This window comes from Dromiciops gliroides, chromosome 3 (assembly GCF_019393635.1).
Source record: "Dromiciops gliroides isolate mDroGli1 chromosome 3, mDroGli1.pri, whole genome shotgun sequence".
Taxonomy (NCBI): domain Eukaryota; kingdom Metazoa; phylum Chordata; class Mammalia; order Microbiotheria; family Microbiotheriidae; genus Dromiciops; species Dromiciops gliroides.
In genome coordinates, this window is record NC_057863.1 from 395702707 (window position 1) to 395713078 (window position 10372).

General features: G+C 37.6%; 1 pseudogene; it reads left to right on the top strand.

Annotated features, from left to right (window-relative positions):
* The first annotated feature begins 9602 nt into the window (after nucleotides 1-9602).
* LOC122746378 lies at nucleotides 9603-9999 on the top strand (annotated as a pseudogene).
* The last annotated feature ends 373 nt before the right edge of the window (nucleotides 10000-10372 follow it).

The window sequence follows — 10372 nt, forward strand, 5'->3', positions numbered from 1 at the left end:
AGGTAGGAGGAAAACCAGGAAACAGTGGTGTTCCAAAAACCTAGAGAGAAGATAATATCAAGGAAGAGAGAGTTTTCATCAGTTTTAAAAACTTCAGAGAGGTCAAGAAAATTGAAGATAGAGAAAAGGCAATTGAATTTGGCAACTAAAAAATCATTAGTAACTTTGGAGAGAATAGTCTCAGTGGAGTAATAAAGTCAGAATACAGATTATAATGAGTTAAGAAGAGTAAGAGGAAAGAACATGGAGGCACCTATTATAGATGACATATTCAAGTTAACCTTACAAAGGGCAGAAGAGAAGTAGAATGACAGCAATGATGAAAGGATCAAGTGAAGATTTTTTTTTCAGTATAGGGGAGACAGGCATATTTGTAGGCAGTAGGAAATGAGTCAATAAGCAGGGAGAGATAGATAAAAGTGAAAGAGTGAGGATAATACAAGGGGCACTCTGTTAGAAGATTTGGGATTCAATGGAACCCTTTGAATGAGAAGAGAGGCTAGCTTTGGTAAGGAGTAAGACTACTTCATTATGTAAGATAGGAACAAAGGAAAAAGAGTTAGAAGGCATCTGAGTGATCAGAGATGAGGGAGTTCAGGGTGAGTGGTTTCAATTTTTTCTCTCAAATATGAGGTAAAGTTCTCATCTGATAGAATAGGGGGAGAGGGAGCTATAGGAAGTTTGAGGAGGGATGAAATGGGAACAGCCACTGTGAAAAGTGAGATAGTGAGTTAATAAGGCATGTATAGTAGGATTGCCTCTCAGGAGTGAGAGCCCAGTTGAGGTTATGTGACGTAAATTTGTAGTGGACACAGTCAGAATGGTTGTGTGATTTTCTTCACCTTCATTCAGTAGCACATGTATAGGAATAAAGAAAATGAATGGGGGAGTGTTCTAAGATTGAAGTTTGGTAGTATATAATTAATGATATGATAGGAGGGCTAGGGATCCAAGAGAGGTATATAGAGTAAAGTTAAATTGGTTCACCAGAGTGTCAAGTTGGGGAAAAGAGGAGAGAGTAACTAATGCAGAGAAGATGGCCTTAGATAGAATTGCAGATGCAATCAACAGATCTTTTCAACAGTGTAGATAAGGGGCAGGGTGATAGTGAGAGAGGAATACAAGAGGAATCCTAGCTTGTGAGCCTAAAGGACTGGGAAAATAGTATAGCCCTCTATACTAATAGGTCAAGGGAGTGAAGGTCATATTGTGGGTGAAGAGTAGGCTTTTATAAAGAAAGCAGAAGGAAAGGTGAAAATCTAATAGATTGTGGATGGATAAGGGGATTTCCAAATTGTTGAACTTAGAGTACATTTTTTTGGGTGATGGCAAGATCAAGGTGTAGGGGCCAAGTTTAATATGAGGAGAAATAATTGGGTGGCTCACCATAATATTGGGGTTCAGAAAATAATGAGGGACCTCTAGGTCCAAAGTTTCCTCCTTTCCAAACTGCATTTTTAAAATTATTTCTCCCAGGCCAATAAGAAAGGAGATTAACAGCCTCTTTTCCACAAACAAATCAGGTTTTATTAATGAGAATAAAATGTACAACAAAGGTGAATTTAATAAAGCTACTGACAAGGGAATAGGGGAAGAGAAAAATGGATAAGCTCCCTGGCTCTAGCAAAGACTGACTCAATCCCCAAACTTGCTTCCAGCTCAGCTAATTTGAAGAGCTAGCCTCATTTCTATTAACTCACCACCTGGGGTCCGTAATTTCTATGGGAGTCAGTCTGTGCAGCCCCTCTCCAGTCAGCTCTCAGAAGCTCACCAACGGGAAAGAGAGCTCCTCTCAGCTAGCCTTCTCTTTTCTACCTTTTCTCTCCCTCCCCCAAAAGGGAGGTCCTTCAAGCTTCAAGGCTGATATTGGTCCCCCTGCTGACATCAGCAGTACACATTACTCTTGGGGCAGGCCAGGTGTGGCCTATATCTAATCATCCCAAGTAGGTACTTAGTCGGTTTCTCAAACAATACTAAATCAGGTGGGACCCCTGGGTGTCTGCCAAATTCCATTATTTTATCACAAAGGGTATGAACACCTTTGCGTGTAGCTAAGGTTGGGTGGTAGAGTAGCTCATGGTAGGTGAGTAGGTTGGAGACCTATGTTGTTAGGGTATCTGAGGGAGAATCAACATGTATGTTGATGTTCCCTAGTATGAGGATAGGAGTTGTGGAGAAAAGAAAAATTATAAGGCAGATATCTTCATAGAGGAAGGAAGAGGAGGACCTAGAGGTTTATAGCCAATAGCCAGCAGGATTTTTATTGAATAGTATATATTAATAGAATGAATCTCAAAAGAATAGAGGATACTGAATAATGGAAGAAGGGGGAGAACCTAGAGGTTGGGTCAGGCAGGATAGGTAGATTTGAGAGTCATCAATATAGAGCAAGGAGTATTCCAACCCCCTTCCACTCAATAAGTGAGCCAAGGAGAATGAGTAAAGACGTGGCTATTATTGGAAAGGCTACCAGGGAGTCTATATTTTCTAGTGTGGTTTAGGAGGTAGGTGGGTGGGGACCAGGTTTGAGAAAGCTATTATATGGAAGGAGTGAGAAAGGACAGGTATTTTTTGTTTGTTTGTTTTGGGTTTTTTTTGTGAGGCAGTGAGGGTTAAGTGACTTGCCCAGGGTCACACAGCTAGTAAATCTCAAGTGTCTAAAGCCAGATTTGAACTCAGGTCTTTCTGAATCCAGGGCCAGTGCTTTTTCCACTGTGCCACCTAGCTGCCCTGAGAAAGGACAAGTTTTAAGACAAAGGGAAGTTTTCTATAAAGTAAGTATGCATCTGTCTGTCCCTTTCTATGTCTCTTTCTCTCTGACCCAGAAAATATGTTAATATCTTTAAATTCCTCCTATATTGCTACTTGTATGATCTTAAACACTTAAGTCACTTAACATCCCATCTTTGTTTCCTGATCTTCAAAATTAATCATACGATTCTATCATACCCTCAAATCCAACCCCCCTTCTCTTTCTCCCCCAGCTGCCTTTCTGAAATCACTTCCACAAGGAGACAGAACATTTTGGGGTGGGGTGGGATGGGAAATGACAGCTTGGTGGTGCAGTAGATAGATCTCTAACACTTGTCAGGAAGACAACTTCAAATTTGGTCTCAGACATATTAGCTGTGTGGTACAGGGCAAGTAATTTCACCTCTTTGCTTCAGTTTACTTATCCATAAAATGTGTATAATAGCAGACAATAATTGTAAAATAATTAACATGGCTTCTGGTACAAAGTAAGCTTTATATAAATATTAGGTATTATTATTTTCTTCCACAATCAGAGATCTTCCATATAAAAAAGTGCAAAAACTTATATCACCACCAAGGGATAAATAATTGGTAATATATTGTATCCTAAAAACAAAATGTGATGAAGTCAGTATGATTAAATCATAGGAACATAGATTTCAAGTTGGAAGGAAACTTAGAAGCTCTGTTGTCTAACCCCTTCATTTCACAGATCAAGAAACTGAAGACCAGAGAAGTGGAAAGAATTACCAGTGGTCACACAAGTAGTATGGAATAGAACTAGGATTTGAAACCAGGCTGTCTTGCTTCAAACAAAGAACTCTTTCCAGTACATCAAGGTGTCTATTTTTTTATGTGAGATAGTCTCTAAGCCCTTCACTATCCCATTCACCCTTTCATGGAACTTCTTTCATTTGGGCTTTTTAACCTGAGGTTTGTGACCTTTTTTCTTTGTTTAGTATTCTGATAACTTTATTCCAATATAATTGGGTTCCATTGTAACCCTATGCATTTTATTTTATTCATTGACAAATGTTATTTTGAGAAAGCGCTCATAGCTTAAGCTGTCAGCAATGAATAGAGAAAAACACAATACACATGTGCGTGCGCGTGCACAAACACACACACACACACACACACTCACACACATAAATAAGAGTCCCTGCTCTAGTTGATCCATTATAAACTTAATGCTATAAGGAGACTAACATCTTCTGGGACCTGAGCCAAGAGAGATTCACATTGTTGCTGTTTTTCTGGATCTCCTATCTCCTCCCATTCACTTTAACTTTGGTTTAACTCTTTCCATGTTCTTTCACTTATGTAAAAATCACTTTGTTCTCCACTCTTTTTGCCTTTAAAAATTAACACAAGATGACATGCTCAGGAACCAGAGGCAGACATTTGGTAACAAGAAAATCCCCCCTCCCTTTTTCACCTTATGGTACTTTCAAAGTCTACAGAAGAACATTCAATTGGATTTGCTGGAAGCCTCCCCCCATTGTCACTGAGGAAGCTGTTCACATTGAGAGGTGATGCCAGGAAGTTTAATTGGGCCATCCAGATATCACATATGTTCTTCAACATAATGAAAAGCCATTGGCCAACTAGTTATAAAGCTGGACTTAAGGTCAAAGAACAGAACCAGAAGACCTTTGACCTCTCTCTCCCCTGGTCAGTGTAAGTAAGTACAAAGATAAGGGAATCAAAGTAAGATACCAAATAGAATGTATTTTACACAGTTGATACACGGGATAACTGGGGCAGTGTTTTACATACCTCTCAATGTGTTCAGTCATGTTTAGGTACTGTGCATTTTTATTTTATTACACTTAATTTAGGAAATCCAATAGCCTGGAGGATAATATTTAAAGCCAGGCATGACAGGAAACTCCCAACAATTTAGCACTCCTGTAGGAGATCTGAAATGAAGCCAACATACAAAGCAGAAGCAGATGGGTGATTTTGCCTGAGTTGTGAGATAAAGTGTCACAGTTTAGAACTAAGTGCATTGCAATTGGTTTATTAATTTTGGTGCAAGGGCTGGGAAGCACTATCAGTTCTCTTACATCCCATCAAGCTGCTGCATGTGCAATGATGTTGTCCTACTCTACCCTTTCAACATATCAGATAAGCCAATGCTGCTCTCTGTAATCCTTTTTCTTTGCCATATCTCAAAATGGAAATGGTTTTTTTCCCCTTCTGTAAACTTCTTTATCTGCATGTGTTTCTGGAAGACCCCATTGAAACTTCCAATATTTGAAAAAGATTCTTAACTTTTCATGTAAGATGTTTAGTTATTTTTCTGCCATGTCTGACTCTTCATGACCACTTTGGGGGATTTCTTGTTAAGGATACTGGAGTATCTCTTCTTGTCATTTTCTCCTCCAGCTCATTTTATAGAAGAGGAAACTGGGGTAAGCCAGGTTAAGTGACTTACCCTGGGTCACATAACAAGTAAGTATTTGAAATTGTATTTAAACCCAGGAAGAAGAGTCTTCCTGACTCTGTGCCTAGAACTGCATTCATTGTACCACCTAGTTGCCCACATTTAAGATAAATTTTATTAATGCATTTTCTTTTTTCAATCACAGTCATTACCAGCTGGCCCTTGCTCCCAAAGACTTGTTCATTCAATAAGCCCTCCATTTTGACAAAATTCACATGAGCAAACCAAACTATATACTACCTACATGTGTTTTCAACTTTCCATATCTATAGGCTCCACCCCTATGGCAGGAGGTAATTCCTTATCTCTTTTTCAGCTGAATATTCATAATTATAGCTATTCAGTATTTGCCTTCATGAAAATAGTCACATTTACATTGCTGTATTCTTATTATATTGCCATACTCATAAGGACAGTTTTCAGTAAGGAATCTGTAAAAGTCATGTTAGAAGTACAATCTATAGAATATGGGCAATTTATAAGAATAAGCTTGAGAAAAAAAAATCTGATGAGAATTTTCAGTCACCTGATAGAAGCAGTAAAAATTTCTTAACATTTGGGATAAATTAAGAGGGTGATCTTTGAAAGTGCAATTTCTGTTTTCTGAAATATGAGGCTGAGATCAAGTCACCGTATTAGTAACACCAGGCAATGAATGATACCTTTTAGTTGTCTGGAGTTTTTAATCAATCTGTCAGCATTTATTTAGTGAGTACCTACTAAAAGCTAGTTACCACAGGAAATAAAAAAGAAAATCAGAACATTTCTGTTAGGGACCTTACTGTCTAGGTTGGGAAACAAGATATTTGTACATGAAAAGGTAATTAAGGGTATAAAGACCACGTGGGGTCCAACTGCATTGAGGGGAAATGGATAATAAATGCTAAAGAAATATGGAAGAGGAAGAAATCACCAATTGAAGGAAGGTTCACCATAATTTACAGCTGTCAGAGAAGCTTTCTTGGAGGAAGCGGAGAATGTAAAATGGTACTAGCTTTTCATGTGTATATAGAATTTTATGGCCACAAAATTAATTTCATATAGTATCTTATTTGAACCTCCCCCCAAAATCCTGTGAAGTAGGTAGGTTATATAAATAGGATTTTCCCTATTTACATATCCTTTGCAAATCTTAAAGTACTCTATAAATAATAACTTTTATTTTTGATATGAGGAAATGGAGGTTCAGAAAACTTAGCTTAAAAACCTAGTAATAAGACTAGGAAACAGATAAAAGTTTTGTTTTCTGTTTTTCAGTTTAATGGTCTTTCTACTATACAGAATTCCTTCTTTGGAATGAGAGGGGCACAATGTTTTATCATGAAAAAGCATGAGAAAACATGCCTGATCTACCACACCTCCATATTTGTATCAACCAATAAGAAAACAATATAACCTTAAAATTTAAGATAAAATTTGAGTGGCACAGACTTAAAGGGAGGTAGGAGCTTGATGAAGTCTTGTCCTCCATATATCTAAAATGTTTTTTCTTGTTTATAAGGGATACATTTATATTTCTTTCCTGTCTGGATGCCCTTCTTTCTTATTCCCCTCTACATATCTAAATCCCACAGATATTTCAAGGCCTAAGTCAACTCCAAGTTGAGTTCCTCTGCAAAGTTTCTTCTGATTCCAATCCTTTTTTTTTAAATCAAAATTCTGATTGATTAGTTCCTATTTTTATTTTCATTGTTTTCTTTGTATGTTTTATAACTTTCCAGTTAGGTTAGATGTTTCCTGTGGATAAGGAATATGGGAAAAACACTTTTCTTGTACTCCTTATGATACATAGTACAGGGTTAGATGGAATTGGGCTCCCATTTCAACAAAGAAAATTATTATGGGTATATTACACATAAGACTTTGTTCTAGATCACACACACACACACACACACACACACACACACACACACACACACACACACACACACACACACACACTAGCCCTTACCCTTAAGAAGCTTGCATTGTACTAGCCCTCCTTCATTTCAGATTATTCCTTAATGCACTCTGTTTTGAACAAATTGAGCTTTAAGCTGTTCCCCAGCCACAAGCTACTGTCTTCCACTTACATTTATTGTCTCAGACTGTTTTTTCACAGGTCATAGTCTCCCTCTTCATCTCTGCCTTCTCTTTCTCCAAGGCTTAATATAGGTCTCTCTCACCTTCCCATTCTATCAGGCTAGTGATATCTTGCTCTTCCCAATTCCCTAGTGCATTTGTCTGGGCTTCACTTTTGTACCATAAAACTCCATCATTTATCACACTCATCAGTGTGTACGTTGTACCCTTACCAGATCAACTGTAATCTTTCTAGGGCAAATACTTGATGTGTTTTTCTTTAATCTTCAGAGCCCAGCATCATATCTTGCCTTTAGTAGGTGCTTAACAAGTATATGTAAATGTAATGGTGCTTAGAAAATACTTAGATAATCAACTGATTGATCAAAACTATAAAGTCCATCTTTGAAAAAATAGATTTTGTACAAATACTTCCTTATTTATGTTTGGGCCCCCAATTAATCAAACTTTTTTTTACTGTTTCTTTTAAAAATTTCCTCCCAATGTTTACTGATTCTCATAGCAACAGGCATTCTTCTGATTCTGTGAATTTGTGAACTGATTGGAACGTTAGGGACCAATAACCAGAGGTCAGCTCCTTCTCTGGAATCTCAGCAGCCACCCTCTCCTCTCTGTCTGCTCCTGATGGCTGTAGGGGGTTCTTGAGAACACAGAGCCTATACAAACTGACACTGAGCAGTCATCGCTGGCTGTCATCTATGCTCTTAGCTTAGTCCTCTGCTGCCACCTGTGTGCTAGCTACATCTAGCACACTCTACTGAAAAAAAAAATGTCCTAGATATGTTTCCTCATACTAGGCTAGAGGGCAAGACAACTCTTGTCTACTGTGGGCCAAGGCACTAAAAAGAAGTAGAGACCTATACCCCAAAAAGCTCAAAGAAAAAGGAAGAAAAAAAGAGTCTCCTGTGCAAGATATTTAGAGAAACTCCTTTCAAAATGACAAAGGATTGTAAATTAAGTGGGGCATATGGTACAATCAGTTGGGGAATGGTTAAACAAAGTATCTTATATGGTTGTAATGGGATACTTTTGTGTTGCAAGAAGTAATGAAAGGGGTATAATATAATAGTGGCAGCAACAACAACAATGTTAAAATAACACTTTAAGGTTTACAAATTTCTTTATAAATATTAATTCATTTTAATCCTCACAACAACCCTGAAAGGTAGGTGCTATGGTAACATTCATTTTAGAGTTGAGGAAACGGAGTCACATAGAAATTACATGAATTGTCCAGGATCAGATTACAGAAATCTGAAGTGATGAAGGAAGCAGAACCAACAGAATAAATTTATATTATGATAGCATTGCTTTAAAATAAGCAAATTTTCAGAGTTCAGAGTTAAGAAATCTCATGATACAATGTTTAGCCATAACTCTAGAGGACCAGCTAAGAAGAATGCTACCAATTCCCTGATGGAGAAGTAAAGAATGAAATATACAGAATGAGCCACATTTTTGAATATGATCAAAATGGAAATTTGATTTACTTGACTAGGAAAATTTATTAAAAAATGTTTTGTTATTCTTTCTTTCTTTTTTAGTGGTAATGGGAATGGGAAGGGATATAATATATTTATTAATTGAAAAAAAAAAAGCAAAAAAACCAAAAACAACAAAGAAGGGAAGGACAACTTACCCTCTTCCAAGAGAAATATGTTTTATAAGAAGCTGAAAATAAAAGAAAAATCTAAAGTAGATTTTTAATCTTGGATCTATTACATGCTGACAGAATGGCTTTGGAAAAGTAATTTCCTTTCTAAGAAATTCACTTTTATTATTTATAAAATCGGAGACATGTGCTAAGATACCTTCTCTAAGATACCTTCAAGCTTTAAAAGCCTTTCAAGTTCTAAATCCTTTGATTGAGATATTTACATCACAGTTTCTCTATTGTTTGTAAAATTTCTCCAGTTGGGAATGTGGTATTGTAAGAAAAATTCCATCTTTAAATGCATTTTTCGACTTTACTGGATGGGGGTCCTGAAATACAAAAAATTACTAAATCATTACCCTGAGACACTTACAAAAGTATAGTTGGCTAATGTAATCCTCCCTCCTTTTGAAGGCAATGCTTATTCTGGCTCCTGGAATTAAGTAGGGAATCACACAAAGGCAAAGTAGATTACCTACTGACCTGCATGATTGCAGGGTTAAAAAAATGTCCTTCAGGGGAAAAATGTGACCAGATAATCCTCTGGTTAGCTTCTGGAATTCCTTTCATAGGTAGCAAATTTTTAATTTAATAGAAAATACAGCTTTCTGGTCTCCATCTTCACTATGGCGGAAGGAGGACTAGCATGTCCAAGTAGCCACCATGAAGTTGTATGTCCATGCGCAGACTCTGCACACCATCGAAGGTGACCAGGCAGGAGACTGTCACCCAGATCAAGGCCCATATGGCATTCCTAGAGGGCATCACCCATGAGGATCAGGTCCTTCTTCTAGGTGGCTCCCTGCTGGAGGATGAAGCCATCTTGGGACAGTGTGTGTTGGAGCTGTTGTCCACTCTGGAAGTGGTTAGCCTAATGCTAGGAGGTAAAGTCCATGACTCTTTGGCCTGAGCTGGAAAAGTGAGTGGTCAGACTCCCATGGTGGCCAAGCAGGAGAAGAAGAAGACTGGGCAGGCCAAGAGGAGGATGCAGTACAACAGACATTTTCTCAACAGAGTGCCCACCTTTGGCAAGAAGAAGGGCTCCAATGCCAACTCCTAAGCCCCTGGTAGTTTCTGTCTGTCCCCAATAAAGCTGCTACAAATCCAAAACAACAACAACAACAACAACAAAAACAAATAACAAATAACAAAAACAAAACAAAAAGAAAATACAAATAACTTCAAAGAGAGCTCATAATTATTTAACACATTCAAACTATGGTCTTGAGGGCTATGTTTCTGTTTTTCCAGTGCAAAGTGAAAGCTAGGCTGTGCAAAATAAAAATTTTCCTCCTTATTAGCCCTTAGTCTTTAGATTTTTAGAAAGAGAAGGAAATACTCCCTGATATAACTGTATAAATACCTAAACCCCAAACCTAAAAAAGCAATAAAATAAAATGAAAAAGTCACAAAGGGAATCATAACTGGTTTCA